This window comes from Aotus nancymaae, unplaced genomic scaffold, assembly GCF_030222135.1.
Source record: "Aotus nancymaae isolate 86718 unplaced genomic scaffold, 86718_ANA_hifiasm-v0.15.2.pri h1tg000036l, whole genome shotgun sequence".
In the NCBI taxonomy this organism is placed as follows: domain Eukaryota; kingdom Metazoa; phylum Chordata; class Mammalia; order Primates; family Aotidae; genus Aotus; species Aotus nancymaae.
The window spans coordinates 16,749,529-16,775,696 of NW_026988450.1; the positions used below are offsets into that span (position 1 = coordinate 16,749,529).

General features: G+C 40.6%; 1 protein-coding gene across 5 annotated transcripts in view; it reads right to left on the reverse strand.

The window, feature by feature from the left end:
- CRH (corticotropin releasing hormone) overlaps window positions 1–26,168 on the reverse strand; it is a 248,080-nt gene that overhangs the window by 36,657 nt on the left and 185,255 nt on the right. Inside the window, exon 4 of one of the 5 annotated variants that reach the window (XR_010345559.1) lies at window positions 19,665–19,790. The exons of 3 other annotated variants lie outside the window; for them this stretch is intronic. The gene's annotated coding sequence lies outside the window, so the exon portion shown is untranslated. Of the gene's footprint in view, window positions 1–19,242; window positions 19,791–26,168 lie in introns of those variants that run through there. One more of the 5 variants, XR_010345560.1, reaches the window with a different exon arrangement.

Here is a 26,168-nt window from a genome sequence, read left to right on the forward strand (position 1 = left end):
CTTGGGCAAAGAAGAATAACTCAATTGATCATCCTGCAGGAAGCATGAGCATTGAATAAGATATAATGTGTAATTGAGGATTTACTAGGCAATGCTCTAAGGCAAGCTTGTCCAAACCATAGCCCACGGGCCCCATGTGACCCCAAACAGCTTTGAATGTGGTACAACACAAATTCATAAACTTTCCTAAAACATTATAAGGTTTTTTTTTTTTGAGTTTTTTTTTTTAAGCTCATCAGCTATCATTAGTGTTTGTGTATTTTATGTGTGGCTCATGACAATTCTTCTACTTCCAATGTGGCCCAGGAAAGCCAAAAGATTGGACACCCTTGCTCTAAGGATTTCACATGGATTATCTCATTTTGTCTTCCCAACAACCCAACAAAGACAGACCTATTATAAAGGCCATTCTTATAAGTGAATACACTGAGGCACTAAGAGGTTTAAAAAACCTGCCCAGAGTCAGAGTTAGCACATAGTTAGTACATGTAGGGAGATGGCACCAAGAATCAAGAAGCTTACCACAGTGATTGGAAAGAATGGATGCGATGGGGCTGGTTTCCAGTAGAGGAGAGTGGCCTGAGTGTTCATCCACTTAACAGACATTTCTTGAGCTCTGCTGTGTCACTGAACCATGCTCTTATGGAAGGCACAATCTAATGGAGGATTCAGACATGTAAACTCACAGATATCTTTTCTTTTCAGTTCAGGCCAAGGCTAAATTATTTAAAAAGAAACTGTTATAATTAGGAAAATGAGAGAAAATAATGCAAACAAGAAAAAGAGAGCAGTGGGGTTCCCTTGCTGACAGAAGCAAAGAGAAAGTTGAGATCAAAGACAGCTATAGTCCTTAACTATAAACAGAACGTTTGGAGCAAATCAAGCAGTGGAATGAGAAATTCAGCAGTGGCCCAGTTCTGTGAATCTCAGCAGTGCACCATAGACTCTCAGGACCCAAGGTGTCCGATTAGATCGGACTCAGCACAGCTGGGACAAAAACACTCACGACCACATTTAGATGAGCTCACTTTTGGATTGCGTATTTCCCTCAGTCAAAATATACATTTTGGGGTCTCAAAGGAGAGGAAAAGGAGGAAACAGAAGAGATAATACCTCCAGTAGGAAAGGGCATTCTCTGGCCCTCCCAATGCTCAGGACAGCCTGGGCACCACATTCCCCAGAATGGGTACCTGCACTGATGGGAAAACACATTCCAGACTCAGGGCATGCCTTCATGGTGGCCCTGGCTGTCATCCAGCCACTCTAAGGTGTTGCCCTCTTTTGCAAAATTGGCAGAAATAGGTCAATGACCTCTGCTCACTCCCCTGGACTTTTGTCCCGCCAGCCCATCATGACTGCGTTCACCATTTCTTCAAGTGGAATGTTCCTTCAACAACTTAAAATAGTTTCAAAAAATGTTTCACAAAAAAGAGAAAAGGTCAAGGTTACAGGAAGCTGGCTCACCTTTTTTTTTTTTCTTTTTGACCACTGTCAGAAAATTATTTTGTGAGCTAAGATAAGGACTTTGATTTTTATTTCTGAAATATTTTATTATTGGTTTAAAAAGAGACAGTGAAAAGCACTTCAGGACATTCAGTTAGGGAAGAAGTGACCTGCCTCAGTCCATGGTTTCCTCACACCCTCCATCACCTCCGGTGCCTGCTACTCATCTGTAGGAACTAAGGAGACTGGAGTCCCTAAACGCCAAACAACTTTCTGGCTTCTGCTCACCGGGCAGCAATCCATTGTCTACTGATTGCAGAATAGGGGAAACATATTTCCAGTAGAACATACAGTATCTTTCTTTGAGGATCTTTTTTTTTAAACTCCATTATCTTTATTGCAGCCAATGGACATAGAGTCAGGGTCACAACCATAGAGCATAGGTGGAAAGAGTTCCAAATTCTCCTAGTTTCCACTGCGATGTACTCTAAAGCTCTTAATGATATTTGCTGTTTCAACATAAGCGTTAATTATATAAAATGGAGATGGAAAGTCAATAGATGATCCAGTGGCAGGAAGACAGCCTCTGCTCTCTTGTCACATGGAGATGAGGGACATTTCCTTCATGTGGTCACCTTTGGTCCCAGAAGCAGCATACTTAGTGACTGGGGCAGACTCTGGGCTGGATCTTGTGGCTTTAAATTCAGGCTCTGCAGTTGACTAGCTGTGTGATTTTAAATGACTGCTTAATCTCTCGGGGCCCCTTTTCTTCATCTGTAAAGTGGGGGTTATAATAGCATCCACTTCTTAGGGTAATTGTAATCAATAAATGAGTTAATACAGGAAAGGCCCTTTAATAACTATGCCCTAATGTCTTTGCTATTATTTTTATTCATGTAAGAAAAGAAGCCAAAGAGTAGAATAGACAAGTTTATATTGAGACCCTAAAAGACAGAAAGCTAGTCCCTGTTTCTCAATCCTCCTTCTAAAACCACTTTAACCATCAGCTCCCATGATGGTATTCTCATCTATGTAGACAGCAAATTCAGCAACAAGAAAGTGTCCTTAATACTTCTTCTCAAGTCACCAGAAACTCATAGGAAGGCACAGAAAACCAAGTTACAAACTATTCCTTTCATTCCTGTATACATTCTCTATATCTGTTGACAAGCTGCCCTGTGGTGCATGATCTGTAGGGCCAATTAATCAAGGATTATTTGGAAAACATTTGGGAAGAAAAAAAATCAAGCAATGGATAAGGTTGAGTGAATTTGCCAACTTTAAAATCGCATAATGCCAAAAAGTAGAGTGAGAGGAAAGCAAACCACAAGGGTTCCCTTCTTTCCACTTTTGTACCAGGCCTGCCCTTATTTCATAATCAGTTTTCTTGCTGGCATGGTAGCTCATGCATGCAATCCCAGCACTTTGAGAGACTGAGACACGAAGATTGTTTGAGCCCAGGAGTTTGAGACCAGCCTCGGCAACATAGTGCAACCCCATCTTTACAAAAAATTTAAAATTAACTTGGCGTGGTGGCATGCACCTGTAGTCCCAGCTACTTGGGAGGCTGAGGCGGGAGGATCACCTGAGCCCAGGAGGTCAAGGCTGCAGTAAGCCATGATCACACCACTGCATGCCAGCCTAGGTGACAGAGAAAGATCCTGTCTCGAAAAAATAAAGTGTCATTTCATGGTAATATGTCTTACATCCCCTCCGTAACCCCAGAAGTCTATATCCTTCCTCCTAGCACAATGTCTTACACATAGCTCTTTTATTTCTAAGAAAAGAATGACTACATGGATAGACGATAGAAACATATATACATTCATGATAGGTAGATATATAGATGATTGAGAGAGAGAGAGAGAGAGAGAGAGAGAGAGAGAGAGAGAGAGAGATGAAAGTTTCTTCCTAAACTTAATCAATTTGAAAGATAAGTATCTAGTTTTTCACAAATACCCACGATCTTAGCTATGGGAATTTCTGGATTTCGCCCAAATCAATTTTCTGTACAGGCACAGGCTTCTTGTGCATATCATTACACGACAAATTTTCATTCAATTTCCACTAAAATTTTAACTCTCATTTGATGAGCAATTTTCATACTAGCTGAGACACAAGCTGAAACTGTTTTACAAAGTTTTATTTATTTATTTTTTTATTTTCTTCTTTCTTTCTTTCTTTCTTTTGAGAGTATATGGCAAAATGCTTGTATTCATAGAACTGGGTCACTGGTGAATTTTACATTAAATTGCCTGATTTACCCCAGACTTTGGTTTTCTAGTTAAGAACTAAAACTGTCTTTGAGCTCAACTTTCTCTTTACTTCTGTCAACAACACTGGGTCACCCTTCCTTTCAAATCTTTTTTCTTTTTTTTAACCACAGAAAAATCAGTTTTCTTTTACTTCATGAATACCACCATGAGATATGGAGGTCTGGGCAGTCAGCTAGATGAACTCACTAAGGGTCTTGACCTCAGATCAGTCTGGAAATAGGACACATCATGGAACTTGGTCCCAACTTGAGCCCCCATGACATAATGTCTCAACTTGCAAGTCACCTTCATACATATTTGCATTACTTGTCTCAGCATAAATGAAATGCTTCAGTAACAACCAAATCTCGGCCAGGTGTGGTGGCTCACGCCTGTAATCCCAGCACTTTGGGAGGCCGAGGTGGGTGGATCACCTGAGGTTGGGAGTTTGAGACCACCCTGACCAACATGGAGAAACCCCGCCTCTACTAAAAATACAAAAAACCAAAATAAACAAACAAAAAAAACCGGGCATGGTGGCTACTCGGGATGCTGAGGCAGGAGAATAACTTGAACCCGGGAGGCAGAGGTTGCATGAGCTGAGGTCATGCCATTGCACTCCAGCCTGGGCAACAAGAGCAGAACTCTGTCTCAAAAAATAAAAATCTCTTATGTATAACCATCTAAAGAGGGGCATCAATATTTCAAAACATTTTCTATAAAATAAGATAGTGAGCAGATTTGGGGGTTTTGTTCTCCAACATTTTTTTTCCAGTGTCTATTGGAGATAACACCATTCACTTTAAGATTTAGAGATGAAGGAATATTTTTACTAAGGAGTGATGTCAAATGGTGTATGCTATGAAGTAGTATGTGTAACTCAAATACAGTATCCTTGCTTTTCAGTTTCTATTCAAGAGTTCAAAAACCAGCCTGCTGGATTTCTGAACTTGAATTTGAGGCTTAAGCATATAGAGTACAACTTGCTTTTCTGGAATCACTTGGCTTGAGTTGCACCCTGTGAAATATTCCAGGAGTTGTTGTCTATTTATTTTGAATCTATCTAATTCTAAGATACATCAGATAACACTAAAGATATTTCATTTATTGCCCAGAAATAGATTGAGCTTAAATTTCAAGTCTGTTATTAAAACTGCAAATGCTTCCCCTAGGAAATCTCCTTCAAGACTGTGCTTGAAGAATAGAAGCTGCTCCTGGGCTGAGTATTCTTTTTTCTTCCCTGTTGACCCTTGATCTTTCTGCTTGCATCTTGATCTCAGCCCAGCTTGTGCCTCATTATAAAACTGCCTCACTGTGGACTGATGAATGAAAAGGAAACCCGTGCCATGTAAAAGAAACTCCTTTCTGAAAACCCAGCATCATAAAAGACAAAGTCCCTTCATTGATAACAACGCTAATGTTGGGGTAACACTTGAGTGGATTTTCAAAGCCCTCAGTTCCATGGGTATTCTCTCCTTAGAGCTCTGAAGTTGGCAGTTCTCACTGTGAAGTGATGGTAATTATCCGCCCAGACCTCTTGACTGTTGTAAAACAATCCTGGGACCTCCATTGGGCATTAGATGTAACTAAGATCCTAATTACCTCATCATGCAGCCTTGAAATAAATTGAAATTTGGGATTTCATTCAATTATGAAAAGGCACCTGGAGTCCACTTAGTGATGCAGTGCTGACTAGAGCTGCTCCTGGCTCGGACCCAGCTGCACCTAAATGGCGATGTGGCTACTCCACCATGCTCACACTTTACGGTGGTTGCTTTGCCCAAATCAATTGGGCACCAGTGTGTCCATTATTAAGAGACCTGTGTAAGTCCATTCTTCTTACAAAACAGACACTCTCACATAATCACTTGAGTTTACTTTATAGCAGTTTTCCCAATATCAGATGTCAGAATGCACTGAGTGCATGTTAAAATATTCTACTCTAGACCCACCACAGCAAATTTTCCAAGAGATTCTTATGCTCAGGAATGTATGGGAAACATGTTTCATGGCAGTCTTTATCTTTAAACTGGGTGCAAAAACACAATTCACTTTTATCCCAAACATCTATGAAGTGAATGATGTGTCCTTCCTGCAATATCCTCTGACAGATACAAAGATAAATTAAATAATAAATTAATAATAAAATACAACCATCTTCTGTACCAGGTGCTTTGTATAGTCATCTCTAGATCTTCACAACAAATCTATGAGGTAAATTGTAGTTTCCCATCTTACAGATAAGAAACTGAGGCTGAGGGCCGGGCACGGTGGCTCACACCTATAATCCCAGCACTTTGGGAGGCCGAGGCAGGCGTATTACAAGGTCAGGAGTTTGAGAGCAGCCTGGCCAGCATGGTGAAACCCTATCTATCTCTACTAAAAATACAAAAACTAGCTGGACATGGTGGTGGGAGCCTGTAGTCCCAGCTTCTCAGGAGGCTGAGCTGAGGAAGGAGAATCACTTGAACCCGGGAGGCGGAGGTTGTGGTGAGCAGAGATTGTGCCACTGCACTCTAGCCTGGGCAACAGAGCAAGACTCCATCTCAAGGAAGAAAAAACAAAAACAAAAAACAAACAAAAACAAAAACAAAAACAAACAAACAAACTGAGGCTGAAAAAGACTAAGTGACTGACTTGGTTGCATAGCTAATAAATGACGGAAACCCAGTCATTTCAGCCCCTCATCCCATGTGCCAATCATTACTTTCCTTGGCTTCCCTTTCTCCTCAAGCAAGATAAGATGTGTGCTTGGAGCAGAATACAAGACAAAATGTGTGTGTGCCCCATGAGGGAGGAGATGCCAAGTTCTAACAGCGCTACATGAAGAACTACTGATGTAGTCTCGATCGAGTCAGAAAGACTTCAAGGAGGACGGGTAAGATGAGGTAGGTGGGAAGGAGGGAGTGTTATAGGGAGGAGGAAGGGAAATAGGGAAAATGTGTTGTTGCTTTTTAAAAATAATAAGCATCTATTAAGCACTGAAATGCCAGGAAGTTTCTCTGTGCTTCAAATATGTTCTCATGTTTAGCTTAATGCTCACATCAGCCCAGTGAGAGCAGGGACTCAAAGGCCCATTTTGACTTTTTGAAGTCTCTTGTCACAGAGAACAACTAAAGTTCTGTCTACTTTTTTCCTTCCTTCCTCTTGTCCCTTGTGAGGAAATTCACACTCCAGTAAGGAAATTCACAGAGTGAACCTTCTGCAGCCAGATGGGGCTGGGAGATGGCCCATTGCAAATGCTGGGAACCCCAGAGAAAGCTTTATTTCATGTTGCCAAGCAAATGCTGAAGTATGTGGAGCTTATGAAAACCACTGAAGTGGTCTAAATTGTTCTTGATAATTAAATAATCTGGGCTCTTCAGAAAGTTCCGCGGCCATTAGTCATGTTCTTTGATCCACAAACTTGCTCTCCTCAGATTGTGAATCAGAGGTGTGGCCCCTCTTTGTGTGACACTGAAGGGCCCTGAGACAGGGTGGGTGCGAGTGCCGGGAGTGGTGGGTTAGGCATGGCCAGCACTGTTCAGAGACATAGGACCATTTCTCAGCTTCATAACTGCCTTTACTGTTCTTTTAAAAAACTCTCCACTAAGAATTGCACAGAACTGGGGACTGGACTTAAAATGATCTAATGTGGTCTCCCTCCAGTGCCATCTCCTTCCCTTCCCTGGCACCCAGCATCTTTATGCCTCAGGCAATAAAGCTGTCAGGGAAGCCTGACCCAGGAGGCAGGCTTGCCATATGCAGCAGCTGGTATTCTTCCTCTCTCACTTCCTTGTAATCCTTTATCACAACTGATAGAGTATAGAGTCCCATTCCATCACTGCTAAAGGATAATGATGAGAAAGGAACAAACTGTGCACCTGTTCTAGGAGGCACATCACAGGTGCTCTTCAAATGTTAACTCTTTCAACATTCACCATAACTTTAGGAGTAAGAAATATTTTAATTGATGAGGAAAATGGGTTGAGTGATGGAAAGTTATGTTGTTAATAAATGGCAGAGACAAGATGTGAATCCAGGACTGAGTCAAAAGTCAATCATTTTCTACTGTACTCGGGTTAGTTTGGGTCCTTGGAGAAGCAAATGCAGAGTCAGGATTCAACATGTAAGCGATTTACTGGGAGCTCATGTTAAGGAAAGAGGAGGGAGCAGGAGCAAGCAAGGAGACCTTGCAGGTGGAAATGCAGGTCTGGCCTCTGTGAAGGAGGAAGAGAAGGAAGGGGATGGGCCAGAAGACCCTCAGCCACAGCACAGAAAGTTTAGGCCAGCTGATGCGGAGCCCTGAGCCAAAGTGGTCTGTTGGAAGAGCCCTGCATCTCTAGGGCTGCATCTCTAGGGAGGAGATCTAGAGGTCTCCTGTAAGAGCATTAGGACTACACCATGCTCAGCCCTGGGCTGGGAGCAGTCTGGGGGAGGTTGGCCTCACTGTTAACAGGTGGATCCAGATGGGAGCTGCTGGGCTGTCAGTTAATGTTCTCTGTAGCAAGAGATCTGATGTCCGAGTTGTGCCTCTTCATGGCCACCACAGTCACCCCATTGCACAATACAATCTACTTTACACAGATTCGGGAAGCAACTCTTCCATGGATAGCGTAGGTCCCTCTTCCTGATGAGAAATCTGGATAAGAGAGGTTAGGAATAGGAACTACAGTTCTTCTTGTTAGTTCTGGGACTGTGTCTGATTCTCATCCTCTGCCTCCTCCACTGTCAGTTCAAAGGTCCCTCATCCTCAGCTACTGCCTAGGCAGGGCTCAGAGGGCAGGGCTGTGGCATATGTCCATTCACAGTCGAAATGGGGCACAGGAGTATTAGGAGGTATCCAAGTGGATGCCCTAGGTTCTGGGTTCCGGGTTCTGCAAATTCTTCCCTGACCTCCTTGTATAGAAGCACCCTATCTCCTCCTGCTGAGAGGGGCAGTGACGGCCACCAGGATGGTGAGCCCTCTTCCCACCAGCTTGTCCTTGGACACAAGGAGTTCACAGTGCCTTTGTGGCAATCTTAGCTTATAGTGCAGTGCGACCCTTGTTGTGACCTCTTGCAAGAGTACACCCTCCACTGTGAACTCCCAATTGTAAGAACAGGAATCACAAAATCCCTGTGTACTATTAGGAGTGATGGTAAGCAGAGCCACTCCTGCTTCCACCCCCTTGGTTCCAGACCCACTCATTCTTCCATAAGGAACACGGTGGCATATATAGGACTCTGACTTAATGTATGCACTGCTACAGCCTGGAGGATGGCACCCACTCTCCGAATGCTACCTCCAAGCTGGCTTTTGAGCTATGCCTTTAGGAGGCTGTTCCAGTCCTCTCCAAGACTGGCTGCTTCTGGATTTGGTGTGTGATACGTGGTCATGGGACTACTCCTGTGCCCAAAGCTAGTTCCCTGGTCAAGTGTTATATTGTGCGTGAGCCCATGCCTGTGGATCAGATACTGTGTAAGTCCCGTGATGGTGCTGGCTGAGGGGCTGACAGGGAAAGGCAAACCCATATCCAGAAGAGGTGTCTATTCCTGTGATAATAAGTTGCCAGCCCTTCAGGATGGAAGGGGCTCAATGTAGTTGGCTTGCCACAAGAGGCTATCTGTCCCCTCAAGGAATATTGCCATACCAGGAGCTCAGTGTAGTGTCTGTGGCTGACAGGTTGTACACTCAGGCAGCAATAACTCCCATGCTAATCGAGACTCCCTACTTCTGAGTCTAAACTCAACTTCCATCTCCATCTCTCCATGCATGTGTCCTTTCTGCCAGTTCTGGTGGCTGATGGCGAAGGCTGCTAACCTCATCTGGCTGAGCCACTTTGTCTACTTGGTTATTCAGTGCCTCTTCCAGGTAAATGCTTTCTGGGGTGCTAATATGCGATAGAAATGTCTTCTCACATCAGTACATCCATTCCTATGCCTGTAGCCCAGACCTCCTTGTCTTCAATCTCCCAGTTCTTTGCTTACCAGATGACCAGCCCAGTGGCCACTGCCCAGGAATCTACTGTGATTTGTACTATCATCCCTGACTTCGGAAGAGTACCATCAATAAACCCTGTAGACAGATTTCTCAGTAGCTGGGGTGACTGCTGTGTCCTCTGGGCCCTCCCCGGGAACATAATCCTCTGATCAGTCTCCTGGTCTTGCATAATACACCCACGCTAGCACGCCAAACTGCCTGTGATTTTCTATGCCTTCCTCTACTGTCTGCCAAGGAAACTCTTGCATTTTCACTTTGCTCAGTAAGGGCCATCACTCTTACCAGGTTTCTGTGAGCCACTCTAGCAGTGAATTTGCTTCATCACCAGGGGTCCCCACTAGTGTTCAGTCCCATGTCTCAACAAAGCGTGCCCAAGAAAATGAGTTTTGTTAATCTAATCACACACTCCAACCCCTTTGATCCAGCACCCTCAAGATCTATTTCCAGGAGTACTCCTCTGATAGCAGCTACATTCTAGCAAGTCCTGGAGCCACTTTAGTGTATAATCTCTTTCTTCTCAGCCCCAGCAAGTCCTCAGCCAGATAATGCTGGGATCTAACCTGGCATTCACCTGGCAGCCAGATGAGGACGTGGGAGCAGCTCCTGTTGCCCTGTGGAGGACAGGTCTTTGCAGCCTCTCCCACAGAGGGGAAGCACTCGCTTGTTCTAGGAAAGGGTGGGTTGCCTTGGCAAACTCAGAGGATTTGGGGCAGTCTTCAGAGACCTCCACTTAGATATCCCCCTTCTATGTTCCAGGGCCCCAGGTTTTCTCATCCATGGCCCTGACCCTAGCATAACAGACCTACTCTGCAATTCTAAGTAACTGTCTAACTGATAGACACCACTCAGCTGTATCCAATGTCTACTGCAGGAGATAGGGGTCTCTTTGTACACTGCCAAAGAGAACCTCTGGCTCTCACATTTAGCCTTTAACTGCTTGTCAAGGCCTCCACTTCTCACTAGAAAGGCTCCCATCTCATCCTCTGCAGGGCATCAGTGCAAGTGAGTAGTAACCAGCCAATCCCACTGCCCTTGTAGACATCTCCCCCGTCCCTACAATTTTCAAACTCCTGCAAGGTGGCACCCATCACTGGGGAGTTTTCCAGATTGCCATGGGTAAAAAGTGTAGCATTTGGGCCTCCACCCTGTGCCAAAGATTACTCATTTCCTATCTATCACCCAGGATGGTGCCCTCTTTGTTTTCCAGGCTGTGAATAAGCTCATTTAACAACCTTGTTTTACCACCTGCTTTTTCACCCAACTCCTGACATCACTTGTGTAAGTTTGAGTCCTCTAAGGGTTAAGCATGCAAGAGGCTTGTTGGAGAAAATGCCTGTAAAGGATAAAGGAGAGGGAGAAGAAAGAGGCAGGCAGAGCCTTCAGGCCACAGGGCAGGTTGAATGCCTGAGAAGGAAAAGAGTGGGGGAGGGGACTGGATAGGAAAAGTCTGGGACTGCAGCACAGTTCCTAGAAAAGTTCAGCCAGCTGATGGGTAGCCTTTGAATCAGAGTCATGTGTCAGAAGAGTCCCGCATCTCTCATGAATGGACCTGCATTAGCATCACCACCATGGTTAGTCACTAGCTGGGAGCAATCCACAGGAAATGTAGCATAGGGGCAAACACTGTGGATGATCCAGAGTGCTAACTGCTGAGGGCGTCAGCAATGATGCTCCCTACAGCAGAACTAAGCAGCACATTTTCGTGAGCACTGCAATAACACACTAACACCTAGTCTAAGTCTGGCCTGGTGTTAAAGGCAGATAATGGCTTAAGATGTTAGTCACCCTAAATAACATTCACATTTTGATAACTATTTATAGAAGAATTACAATAGAGGGATTATAATATGTATAGCAGGACCAATGGAGGAAAAAAATCTGGTGCAATTGACTCTCCCTTTGCCCTTCTCAAATCAGATCACATAGGGAGCTACTCTGTATGGTGCCATTTTTGGAAAAATATATGCCCTTGATAACCTTATAAAATGGAAATGATATCATTTTAGAATTCAAAGGAAGATGTTTCCATTAGGGAGTGGGGAATGAAATGCTCAAAATAAAAGTCATTTCTGCCTTCCTATCTTGGGTAGAGAGGTGAATAGAGTTACAGTTGAATGAAGCAATTTTTTCCACCTGCATTTTTAATAGCCAGGGAAAAAGAATGGTGATACTAGTCTGTACAGACTCTTAAAATTGGAAGGGACCCTATAAATCATGTTCATTGTTCATTAACCTCCTATTTAGCAGTAAAACCTGTGCAAGAGTCTCATCCTCAATTCCTAAAGGTTAATTGTCCTTGACTTGCATGCCTCCAATGACAGAAACCTCACTGCTTCCTGAAATGGCCCATTTTGTGGCTACACTGCTCTAGTTTTATAATGTTGTTTTCAAAAGTAATTGAATCAGCACTCTTTATCACACTTGGCCATTTACTATCAAATATTATCTCACTGGCTTCTTAAAATTATCAAGGAGGGAGAATTTTTTTTTCCTATTTTATAAATGGGGAGCCTGAGATTCAGAGTGGCTAAGTGATTTACTCAATGTCACGCAACTGGAATTCAATTCAAAGCCCAGTTCTCTTCCTCCATCTCCCCACAAATGCCTTAGAGTGTGCTTGAATCTCTCTCTAATTTTCACTTCTACTGATTCTAGTTCACACTCAGGAATCTCACAGAACAAGCCTAGTCTTGAAGGAACATACACATGATGTTCCTTCCAGTGTCTGGGTTAGTCCTTGCATTATACTGTATGTCGTTTTACTTTCCAGGTTAAATGCCCAATTTCAACTGTTTCTCAAAAGCATCATTCCTAGATATCCTGAGACAGTCTCACTCAGATGCATTTCAGGTATCTAATATCCTGTTTAATGTTACACATCCTGAACTGAGCATATCCTCCTGTTAGAAATAAACTTTCAGTGCCGCAAAAGAAATAGCACTTGAATATAAATTTTCTCAGCAAGGCAATTTACTTCTATAGAAGGATGTGTCTCGTGGATGGAGCAATGGCAAGAGCATACCTGAACAAGGGAGGGAAAGGGGTTCTTATCCCTGATGCAGGTAGCCCCTACTGCTGTGTTGTTCCCCTACTGGCTAGGGTTGGCAGTCTAAGCTAATTTTGATTGGCAATTTTAAAGAGAGCAGGGGTACGGGCCAGAGTAGTGGAATGGGCAGTTTTGATGGGAAAGACAGTTGTGGAACAGGTGACTAAAGGTGACTCAGCTCAGACAAGGTGACCAGGAGTGACTCAGGACAGAGCAAGTGACCAGGAGTGACTCAGGAATGAACAGGTGACTAGGATGAGTCAGGACTCTAAATATGTGGGTTGGGAGGGGGATACACAAGGAGGATGCAGAGTTTTGGTGAGAGGAATAGGTGCAGGTAACCAGGGGAACAGATGTGTACTATTGATTAGCGCTGGCAAGAAGACTGTTTACTGAAACCAGGGGCAAGGAGACAAAGAGAATGAGGAAGTTAAACTTTAAAATGGAGAACAAAGAACATGGAAACTGAACATACTGGCATGAATTACGATTCTTTGAAGAGAAACTTGGAACTCACTGTATTTATCCCTCTAGGCATGTTATGACTTGTGTGATGTGGAAAGAAGCTATAATCCCTCTTTCCCCACATACTGTACTTCTGTTGATACAATGACATCATGCTATTGACTCAAAAACATATAAGCAATTAATGTCACTAAGTCCTTTTTCACACAGGCAGCTATTAAATTGTATTTTCCTCATTCTGTACAGGCACAATGAGTTTTTAAAATCATATTCATTCTGCTTAACTTAAAAATATTTCAAAAATATTGTTCCAGACTGTTAAAATTGTTAGTCTTCTTAACATGATTTCAATGCCATTTTCAACATCAATTGAAGATGACCTGATTTCAGATGCTATCAGATCATGTCATCATCAATAAATTAGTTTTTTGAGAGAGCTTGTCCCACTACCACATATTGCAGGACCCACTAAAATGTGATATCTTAGGTCAGATGTAGTGGCTGATGCAGGTAATCACAGCACTTTAGGAGGCTGAGGCAGGTGGATCACTGGAGGTCAAGAGTTCAAGACTAGCCTGGCAAACATAGCAAAACCCCATCTTTACTAAAAATACAAAAATTAGCTGGGTGTGGTGATACATGCCTATAATCCCAGCTACTTGGGAGGCTGAGGCACAAGAATCACTTGAACCTAGGAGGTGGAGTTTGCAATGAGCCAATAAAATATTATATAGAATAAGATAATATGAGATAATATTTGATAATACTATAATACATGGCCACACTTGGCCATGTATTATCAAAAACATGTGCTATTATAATAGCACAAAATAGACTAAGATACCACATTTTTTTTAAGATTGAGTTTCACTCTGTTGCCAGGCAACAGGCCCTGGAGTTAGTAGGGCCTTTCTACAGCTGGTCACCCTGACATCTGCAGTGGGTAGCTCCTCTCTGCAGCCAGACTTCCCAATGTCTGCAGCTCTCAGCAGCTACAAGGCCCTAGAGTGGGTAGCTCCCTTCTGTAACTGGTCATCTGGACATCTGCTCAGCTCTGGCTGAGCCCAGGGCAATTATGGGCCTCAGAGGGGAAGAAGTGCATGCCTCACTGAGAGCCCACCCACTTCTGCCCAGGAACCTGTCTGCCTCCTGCTGCCATTCATGGAGCCCAGGCTGTAGGTCCCAAGGGGCACCTGCAGGCTACTGCCAAGCTGCCCTTAGTCCACTATCGGCTTCTCTCCTATGCTAGTCAGCACCCCAAGTCCAGAGGGGGTCAAGGTGGCAGGCCTGGTGTGTCAGCACTGCCTCCAGTGTGTGCATACCTGGCTGGGCTGTGACAGCATCTGGGTCTGGCCCTGACTTTGCTCCAAGATCAGAATGGGTGCCAACAGCAGGGAGCAGTCAGGCAGCAGGAGCAGGTAATTCCGAGCCTGTGAGGGTGGGGAGGGCTTCCTGGGCCACCAAGAGTACAGGGATGCCTGGGTCCACAGCCACAGTTTGGGCAACTGCAGCTGCACCCAGGTGGCTGGGGCTTTTGCCTGCTCCATGTGGTGGGAGGCCTTGGTCCACAGTGACAACTTGGGCCACTGTGGCATCACCCAGGGAGCTCCCATCCTACCAACTTGAAAGGGGTGGGGATCCTGCTTGTCCCTGGCTTCTGCCAGCTCTGTGGAATGTGCAGACCTGGCCACTCCTCCCTGCTATAGCTGGCATGATGGCAGCACCTGCTCCAGACTAGCTGCCATTGTCATCACTAGGATTACAGGTGTGAGCCAGCATGCCCAGCCTTTACTCCAATTTTTCATATTTTGTTCCACATTTCCACCTAAGACCTCATCAGAATGTCCTTTACAGTCTGTATTTCTACCAATCTTCTGATCATAACCACTTAAGAAGTCTCAAAGAAGTTTCAAACTTTTCCTGTAGCTCTTCTCTTCTAAACCCTCACCAGAATCACCCTTAGTGCTTTGTTTACAGCAATACAGCCTTTTTCTATTATTGCTTGATCCTCCTAATTCTTCTATCTTCTACCCATTACCCAGTTCCAAAACCACTTCTATATTTTCAGGTTTTTGTTATAGCAACAGTCCACTTCACACTACCAATTTTCTGTCTGAGTCCATTTTATGCTGCTATAACTTAATACCATAGACTGAGTAATCTGTAATAAATAGAAATTTATTTGGCTCACGGTTTTGGAGGTTGGGAAGTCCAAGATCAACAGACTGCATCTGTTGAGGGCCTTCTTGCTGCATCATAACATGGTAGAAGGCATCACATGGTGAGAGACTGCAAAGGAGGTCCAAACTCACTTTCATTACAAACCCATTATCATGATAATGGTTTAAATCCATTCATGAGAGCAGAGACTTTGTGCCCTAATCACCTTTTAAAGGTCCTACCTCTTAACAGTGTTGCCGTGAGGATTAAGTTTCCAACACATGAACTTGGGAGATATATTCAAACCATGGCACTTGATTCCCTCCCTCCCCTTCTACTATCCTACCTGTCATAATACTTCACTCTCCCTTCCCACTCTGTGAAGCCACTGGATCAGTAGCAGTAGCTTCACCTGGAGAGCTTCTTAGAAATGCAGACTTCTGGGCCTCATCTCAGTCCTACAGAATCAGAATCTGCACTTGAACAAGAATAAATTGATTTTATTTGCTCATTAAATTTTAGATGCTCCAGTCTAACATACTTTCAGCAGGTGATCTAATTCCCTGCCTCAGTTTCTTCATCTGTCAAGTGAAGGAGAAGAATAAGATGCTCTCTAAAAGACCTACAGTTCCTAAGTTCGCTAATGTTCTGCTTTCTCTCCTTTGTAGTTGCCTTGAATTTTCCCCAGTGTTCTCCTGTAGTTCTACCATGAAGGCAGATGAAAATTGATGGCGGATATAAAGATACATTTTATCCCTTTCAATATTTATAACCATAAATGAGACTCTTTAACTCAGGAGGGGCAAGGCACTGGTTTTGCAGCCAAGAGTCATTTGATTTCTGTCCTAATTAAGCACCAGACTTTTAGTTGAGTTCCAGAAATATGATACTTGCACTGAGATCTGTGTCAGATCTGTGAGGCTCAGAGATGTGTTTTGTCTTGTCTACCTAGGGTAAGAAAAATGAAAAAGACGACTCCCCATGGGAGAAAAATGCATAGACTTTCATTGGAATCAACTGATCTAAGTTCAAGTTCCAGCCCAGCCCTTTATTTTATGCATTTCTCGGTGTGCTTATCTTAAACTCGGAGTAATAAATGCCTCTGTGCCACGGGTTGCTGTGAGGCTTACATGAGATAATCTGTTATGGTTTGAATGTTTCCATCCCCTTAGAATTAATGAGTTGGATGCTTAATCTCCAGTGCAACAGTATTGGGAGGTAGAACCTAATGAGAGATGTTTTGGTCAGGAGGGCTCCATCCTTATGCATGGGTTAATGCCATTATAGAAAGGGCTTTGAGAACGGGCTCACTCTCTCCTGCTCTTCTGCCTTGTGAAGACACAGCATGCCTCCACTCCTGAGGAAACAGTGCTCAAGGTGCCATCTTGAAAGCGGAGACCAAGCCTTAACTTTCAATGCCTTCATCTTGGATTTCCCAGCCTCCATACTGTGAGAAAATAAATTTCTGTTGTATATAAATTACTTGATCTGTGGTATTCTGTTAAGGCAGCACAAAACAGACTATGACAAACTCTGACACGCCGAGCCCAGAATGAGCTCAATAAATTATCCATGTTTGTGTTATTGTAACTCTTTCATTTCTAAAACAGGGAAGCATTTAATCATCCCAAAGCATTGGTGTAAGTATTAAATAATATATACAGATACATTTTATAAATAGTTACAAATTACCCACTATTTCCTTTTTTTTCACTTTTATTGATTATCCATAAGGGCAAATACTGAGCAAAGGCCTTAAGTATCCCCTAAAAACCTGAAGATAAAAATGGAGGTTAAAAAGAAGATACATAAGCCAAAAGGAGGCAGGGCTCCATCCAAACTTGATGCCCCCTATATAAACTTGAAGGGTCACCACCAATCAATGTGTATCTTGATCAATAATGTTTATTAATATTTATCAATCTTATTAATCAGAGTTCTCCAAAGAAACAGAACCAATAGGATGCAGGGGTGCAGTGAGAAAGAGAAGGAAGTATTTATTTTAAGGACTTGGCATGTGCATTGTGGGGCTGGAAAGTTCCAAATCTGCAGGGGAAGGCCAGCAGGCTGGAGACTCAGGGAGCTCAGGGAAGGGTTGATGTTGCAGCTCAAATACAAAGGCAAAATTCCCTCTTCTTTGAGGAGGTCAGTCTTCAACTGACTGAATGAGGCCCATCCACATTATGGAGAGTGATATGGTTTGGATCTGTGTTCCCACCAAATCTCATGCTGAATTGTAATTCCCCAGCGTGGGAGGTGTGGCCTCATGGAGGTGATTGGTTCATAGAGGCAGAGTTCTCATCCCCTCTTCGTGTTGTATAGTAAGTTCTCACGAGATCTGGTTGTTAAAAGTGTGGAGTGCCTCCCCACTCTTTTTTTTGGTCCTGTTCCTGCCATGTAAAACACCTGTTCCCACTTTGCCTTCTGCCATGCGTAAAAGCTCCCTGAGGCCTCCCCAGAAGCAGATGCTGCTATGCATCTTGTAAAGCCTGTGGAACCATGAGCCAATTAAATCATTTTTCTTTATAAATTACCAGTCTCAGGTATTTCTTTATAGCAATGTGAGAATACAGAAGGTGATCTGCTTTACTCAAGATTCTACTCATTTAATTTTAATCACTTCCAAAAAGTTTATTCACAGCAACATCCAGACTGGTGTTTAACCAAATATCTGGATGCTGTGGCCTAGCCAAGTTGATACATAAAACTAATCCTCACACTGTTATATATAAATAATTTTTATTATCTCTTTGTCTTCTCAGTCCCATAGGCCTCTTATCTTTCAGATAAACCGGTAGATTGCTTGGTTCTGTTTGTCCACAGCAACTGCAATAAGGCACTGATAGGTCCCTTTTATTTATTTATTTACACTTTTTATTTCACTTTATTATTATTGTTTTTTGAGACAGAGTTTTGCTCTTGTCACTCAGGCTGGAGTGAAATGGCATGATCTCAGCTCACTGCAACCAGGTTCAAGCAATTCTCCTGCGTCAGCCTCCCAAAGTAGCTGGGATTACAGGCACCCGCCACCATGCTCAGTTAATTTTTTTTGTATTTTTAGTAGAGATGGGGACTCTCCATGTTGGCCAGGCTGGTCTTGAATTCCTGACCTCAGGTGATCCACCCGCCCCGGCCTGCCAAAGCGCTGGGATTACAGTCATGAGCCACCATACCCGGTCTTATTTAATTTTTAACAAGGAAGAAGCCCTCCAAGTTAAGAATAATAACATAACTAACATTATTACATGAGTACAATATACTAGATAGCATACTAGGCTCTTTACACACATTTTCCATGCTAACAGCAACAACCCTGCATGCTTGCAATTATCCCCACTTTACTGATAAAAAAACTAAGGCTTCTAACAGTTGCAATGCCTTGCCCAATATGAGTTGCAGCAGAACCAGGATTTGGATCAAGTTCTTTCTCCAGTCTTTGCTCATTCCACCATGGTACACTGCTGACAGCAAAGACATCTTACCGTGATAATTTTCTTTATAAAAGAAAAATTTTAAAAATTGGAACAAGTGGCTCTGACAACTTTTCTATTTTTCTCCCCCCGCTTCACTCTTTATTCTGTTAGTATTTAATATCATTTTAGATAACAGAGAGACAGATATTACCATTCCCTGTAGGTAATGATTTATTCTAACAATATATTTTTCTAATTTCAAACTAATTTTCCTTTCCCTATTAGCTATGGTAGATCTGTCAAGAGAATGTTATTGCATCAAATGATAGATGTGCCATGGCCAGTTGCAAAGGCACCTTCTTATGCTCAGGGGTCACTTAATGGAATCCATCTTCAAGAGGTCAGCTCAGCCCCCTTGGTGCTCTGCTGTGCCCAAAGACAGTCAGTCTAAGAGAAATGGGGTTAGTTGTCCTATGAAGACTTCATTAGGTACTTTAAAGTCTAGACAGAAAAATGAATTGTCAAGGAAACTGATTAAACTTATAAAAACAGATGATCCAAGTATAGTGGAGTGACAAAAAAAGGGGAATTTTTTTTAAAGATACTTGCTTTTAGTTAGTTACATAATGACCTTATAACCATTGCTACTGCCCCGCCCCCAATCCCCTAGAAATGTTTGTTGTATAAATGCTGTTAACACAGATGTCCCTGTAGCATGGAACCACAGCCTACATGTGCTGTCCCTTTAGGTGAGATTCTCATGAACCTTTAAGTGACAAAATTCTTCTCTTACAATATTAAGGGGATTAAATAACACATAAAAAAGTGGCTTGAAACTGTAAACCAAACTATTCTAAAATAAACAGTTTATTTAATTTTTTTAAAAACTGGCTTGGAAGTCCTTGGGAGTCCAATCTTACCTGACACAGATAAATAACCAAGGGTAAAGAACATCCAGTAACTGGTTGTGCTGGATTCAGACAACGTCCTCTGATGCCCATACTCATACCTTGAAAGGCTTCCCCATCTCATGCATATCCAACTTCCTAAAACCAATCAAAGAAATCCTTGGGTTTACAATGCAGGGCACAAAGCTGTATTACAAAGAAAAAGCATACCTGTTGTAGCTTCTAGAGAGATGATTTGACAATAATGAGTTGTGAAGCTGAAAGAAACTTTTCTAAACCATCAGTAATAATAATAATACATTTTGATCAACCATGAGGAAAAAAAACTAAATTGTCTTTCTATTCTTGCTATAAAAAATATTACAAAATTGTCATAGGAAGCGATAGTAAAGAATTTACAGCCAAAAATGTAACAGAAAATACTATAGCAAGTGTCAGGTATTTAATTTTGTAATATTTATTGCTTCTACCAGCTTTTTAAAATCTGTATTTTGCTGCAATTTGTTAATATTTAGAATTCTGTATCTAGTTTTGTATCTTTCACTTTATATTCTTTGTCTTTAATAAATATTCAAATTTTACCAGCTTTTGCCCTTTCAAAATTGAGTTCTGGCTGGGCGCAGTGGCTCATGCCTTTAATCCTAGCACTTTGGGAGGCCAAGGCAGGTGGATCACTTGAGGTCAGGAGTTCAAGACCAGCCTGGCCAACATGGCGAAGCCCCATCTCTACAAAAATACAAAAATTAGCTGGGCATGGTGGCAGGTACCTGTAATCCCAGCTACTTGGGAGGCTGAAGCAGGAGAATTGCTTGAACCCAAGAGGCGGAGGTTGCAGTGAGTCGAGATAGCACTACTGCACTCCAGCCTGGGTGAGAGTGAGACTCCATCTCAAAAAAAAAAAGAAAAGAAAAGAAAGAAAGAAAAAAAATTGAGTTCTACACTGATTGTAGATGCTCATATAGGAGACAATGTGAAGAAAGTAGTGATATTGGGAGGCAAACAGAAGATTAAGGTTTAAATCCTATTCAAGTTTCTATCTCATGGTGATTATTCCTTTTATTCCCACAAGAATATAAATTTACCTTATTTGAGAAATACGTAATAATCTTTAAACAAGAATTGTCACAGGAAACAGGAGTGTCTGTCACACAGTAATTTCAATATAATAGTTACTAAATGTTAATTAGGAAAACATTTATAATATATGCTGTGGTAGACTCTATTTCCTCATTTTCTATAAATAATAATGACAGCATATACTTTATTTGAGCTAATATGACTGTATCATGAATTCTTAAGTGAAAGACAATAAAATATAAATAGAAGCAAAATAAAAACTGAAAATATAGCACCCAAGTAATGATAATTAGCAAGATATATTGACCTGAATAAAACTCTCATGCTATTAATTAAGCCCTCATAATTAAAAAAGAAAGAAAACAAAGGAAGGGAGGGAAAGAAAATCACCTTTCATCAGCTCTTTAGGGACTGGTTTTAAGAGAGAATAAAGAGAAAAATAAAGAGACTATTTTTTAAGTATAATGCTGTACGTCTTAAACCAGAGATTTTTTTAATGAATTAAAAATTTGATTCCTTGAAGATGATGTAATCTAGGTGGAGATGAAAAACAAAAAACACAAATTATTATATTCACAAGGTGGAATGCCAAAGTAGAGGTAGCATTATTAATATGACACTATTGTGATTTATTAAATCTAAAAATTGTCATGATTTTGTAAAATCACTTCTAAGTAAAATAGCAATGCTTGTGTGTTTATTAAGAAATACCTCACCAATAGAGTTTTAATAGCATGTGGTTAATAGATTCTATCACAACTTTTGCCAACTTTTCACTAAAATGTCTACCTAAATACATGAGAAAACAAAAAATACATAGCAAAATTACAATCATTGTCTTCGTCTGTTTTGTGCTGCTATAACAGAACACTTAAGACTGGGTAATTTAAAATAAACAGAAATTTATTTAACTCATGATTCTGGAGACTGGGAAATCTAAGATCAAGGGCCACATCTAGCAAGGGCCGTCTTGCTGCATCATCCCATGGCGGAAGGGCAAGAACATGCATGTAAGAGAGCAAGAGATTGCTCAATTTCACTTATCATTAGGGAAATGAAAATTAAAACCACAAATCTCACACTAGTCAAAATCGCTATGATTAAAAAGTCAAAATAACAGATAATGGTGAGGTTGCGGAGAAAAGGGAACATTTATACACTGCTGGTGGGAATGTAAATTAGTTCAGTCACTGTAGAAAGTAGCCTGGAGATTTCTAAAAGAACTTAAAATAGAACTACCATCTGACTCAGCAACTCAATTACTGGATAGATACCCAAAGGAATATAAATCATTCTACTATAAAGATACATTCATGCATATGTTTATTACAGCACTATTCACAATAGCAAAGATAGGAATCAACCTTGATGTCCATCAACAGTGGACTGGATAAGAAAAATGTGGTACATATACAGCAGGGAATACTACACAGTCATAAAAAAGAACAAGATCATGTCATTTGCAGCAACATGGATGGAGCTGGAGGCCAATATCTTCAGTGAATTAACACAGGACCAGAAGACCAAATTCTGCATGTTCTCACTTACCAATGGCAGTTAAACACTGAGTACACATGGACACAATGAGGAAACAACAGACACGGGGGTCAACTTGAAGGAGAAGGGTGAGGATCAAATATTAGGTATTATGCTGATTACCTGGGTAACAAAATTACCTGTAAACTAAACCCTGGTGACACACAATTTACCCATGTAACAAACCTGCACACATGCCCTGTGAACCTAAAAGGAAGAAAAAAAAGAGATGGAACTCACAGTCCCAAGTGCTTTTAGAATTAGCATTAATTGATTCATAATGATGGAGCCCTCACGACCTAAACACCTCTTCTTAGGCCCCACCTCCCACACTGTTGCATTGGGGACTAAGTTCCAACACATGCTTTTTGGGGAACACATTCAAATTATAGCAATAATAGTTGGAGAACTAAATCTATCTCTCTCAGAGGTTAGCAAACCATGCAGACTGAAGAGCATTTGAAAAACACAGTTAACTTATCTATTAGATAAAAAGTCACCATGGACACCACAAAAATGAATATGTATTTTTCTGAACTCCTATATATTATAAATCAACTAAGCATGAAACTAACAAGCCGGAAAGAGAACAACAAAATAAATATCAATAGAGGGAGAAAGAAGGGAAAAATAAGTATAATGTAGGAAAAAATTAATGGAATAGAACACACAGAAGAGTAGACAAGATCAAGAAAATCAAAAGCTAGTTCTTTCAGAAAACAAATGAAATAAAATAAACCTTTGGCAGTTCCCATGACAAAAAAGAGAAAAGACATAAATAAAAATACAAAAATTAGAAACAGAATGTAATAGCAAATAGAGATATATAGGAAGGTGTTAGAATTATAAGAAAATCCTATATAAAATTGTATAGAAATAAATTTGAAAATTTAAATTAAATGAATAATTTTTAAGCAAAAGATAATTATTAAAATTAACTCAAGAAGGATAGAAACTTGCACAGATAAGTAACTGTGGCAAAAAAAAAAAAAAATGAAAAAGCAGCCACAGATCTAATCCTAATATGAAGGCATTTAAACCACTAAGTTTGGGGTGAGTTTTATAAATTGTTTGAGAAACAGATCAATTGTATGATATTCACACCCTTTCAGAGCATAAATAGGAAACTTCTCAGCTCATTCTGCTAATCTATCTGTGTAGACAAAATTGATTCCATCTTGAATACTAATCTGCCATGTTAACTTCTGATTAGCCCCACTCTCATAAGTGCCTCCTGATTTCTTCTTTATTTACTGTCCTTAGTGAAAGAATATGTCGACCTCAATGTTATCACACAAGTTACAGGCTATGATGCACACAGCATTCGTGCCTGTTCTGGAGGGTCACCTTAAATTGTCTGGCTGGAACATGTATGCCCTTTACTTATGGCATATTAAGTCCTGGGTCTCGGGGTAACAGTGTGGAGATCAACCTGTCTTATGGCTGCCTATGACCACATTTCTATCTGTAAGTTCCCCTAATAAAATACCCTTTACCAACAAACTGGATTTGTTTGCTTCCTTCGGTTTCTTGGTTCCTTTGGCATTTGAGGGTTGCTTTGCACATACGGCCCTTTTCACAGAACCCTATCCTAACTCTAACACCATAATTAGGTAAAAATAGCAGAGACACACACACACATGCACACACTATAGGTCATTCTCATTAATGAGAACAACTATAAACGTTTCCATGTGAAATATTAGAAAATGGAATCAGCAATATAGTTATTAAATATGCATTATGAAAAAACAGACTATTTCAGAATTGTGAGGATTACTAGAATGTCAGTAGATGTAATCACAAGATTAACAGATTATGTGCAAAAAATTGTGATATCTCAAATTACTTTAAAAAATAATTGATGAAATTTTAAACGTCTCTGAATAAAAAAAAAGTACACTATGAACAGGAATAAAACTTCCTTAAGGTAAAATATATCTACCAGAAACATAAAACAAATATGAAGTTTTTGTTAAAATAACTCTTATTAAATTCAGAAAACAGGGGTGCAGGTGGCTAGGCAATATTTACTGGCACTCTCGTCCATTGCATTAAGTTAACAAAAGGAAGCATGAGAGCAAATTGTCATTATTTGTACAAAATAATATTGCATAATGCAACAGGATCAACTGAAAACTATTAGAATTAATAAAAGAGCAGTAATTTGCAGAATGTAAACAAACCAAACAACTGATTATTGCTAATATAATATATATATTTATATCTAACATACAAATTATATATTTATGACTCATCAAATATCTATTAAGCAATAATATATTTATATAAATACTTTATATAAATATATTAAGCAAAAATATATATTAGAAATAATCCATTTTAAAAGGATACTGTTCAAACCAATAACCAATAAAGTAACAGAAAAATCTAGTAAAAAATCTAACAAAAAATTCTTAAGACCTATAAAAATTGATGGAGCAACATAATAGAAGATTGAAAAAAATAAAGAGAAAAGTCATTTTTTAAAGTTGTCCATTTTCCCCCCAAATCATCTATAAATTCAATTAATTTCAACACAAAATTTCAACAGAATATATGTACCTATATACTATACATATTTGTGTGTATATATATAGAGAGAGACAATAAGTTTTTGAAACGGAAGGACAAAAACTATCCCTATAAGATTTTAAAATACACTGTAAGGCTATTGGTATTAAGGTAATATAGTATAGTATAATGAAAGGAAATAATAACCCCCATATGTTTATAGTGGGAAAGAACTGTAACAGAAGACAGATTCACAGGAGAAAAACAAGCAAACGTTTATTAACATGTATATTTCATATATACATGAGAGACATGCAGGGAATGAATAGTTCTCAAAAAGGTGGCTTTAAATTTCAGCTGTACATGGTACTGGTACCAAAACAGAGATATAGACCAATGGAACAGAACAGAGGCCTTGGAGGCAATGCCACACATCTACAACCATCTGATCTTTGACAAACCTGACAAAAACAAGCAATGGGGAAAGGATTCCCTGTTTAATAAATGGTGTTAGGAAAACTGGCTAGCCATGTGCATGTGCAGAAAGCAGAAGCTGTACCCTTTCCTGACACCCTACACTAAAATTAACTCCAGATGGATTAAAGACTTACATAAGACCTAACACCATAAAAACCCTAGAAGAAAACCTAGGGAAAACCATTCAGGACATAGGCATAGGCAAGGACTTCATGACTAAAACACCAAAAGCATTGGCAACAAAAAACAAAATAGACAAATGGGATCTAATTAAACTCCAGAGCTTCTGTACAGCAAAAGAAACAATCATTAGAGTGAACTGGCAATCAACAGAATGGGAAAAAATTTTTGCAATCTACCCATCTGACAAAGGGCTAATATCCAGAATTTACAAAGAACTAAAACAGATTTACAAGAAAAAAAACACCCATTCAAAAGTAGGCAAAGGATATGAACAGACACTTTTCAAAAGAAGACATATATGAGGCCAATAAACATATGAAAAAATGCTCATCATCACTGGTCATTAGAGAAATGCAAATCAAAACCACATTGAGATACCATCTCATGCCAGTTAGAATGGCAATCATTAAAAAATCTGGAGACAACAGATTCAGGAGAGGATGTGGAGAAATAGGAACACTTTTAGACTATTGGTGGGAGTGTAAATTAGTTCAAACATTGTGGAAGACAGTGTGATGATTCCTCAAGGACCTAGAAATAGAACTTCTATTTGACCCAGCAATCCCATTACTGGGGATACATCCAAAGGATTATAAATGGTTCTATTATAAAGACACATGCATACGTATGTTCATTGCGGCACTGTTTACAATAGCAAAGACCTGGAACCAACTCAAATGCCCATCGATGATAGACTGGACAAGGAAAATGTGGCACATATACACGATG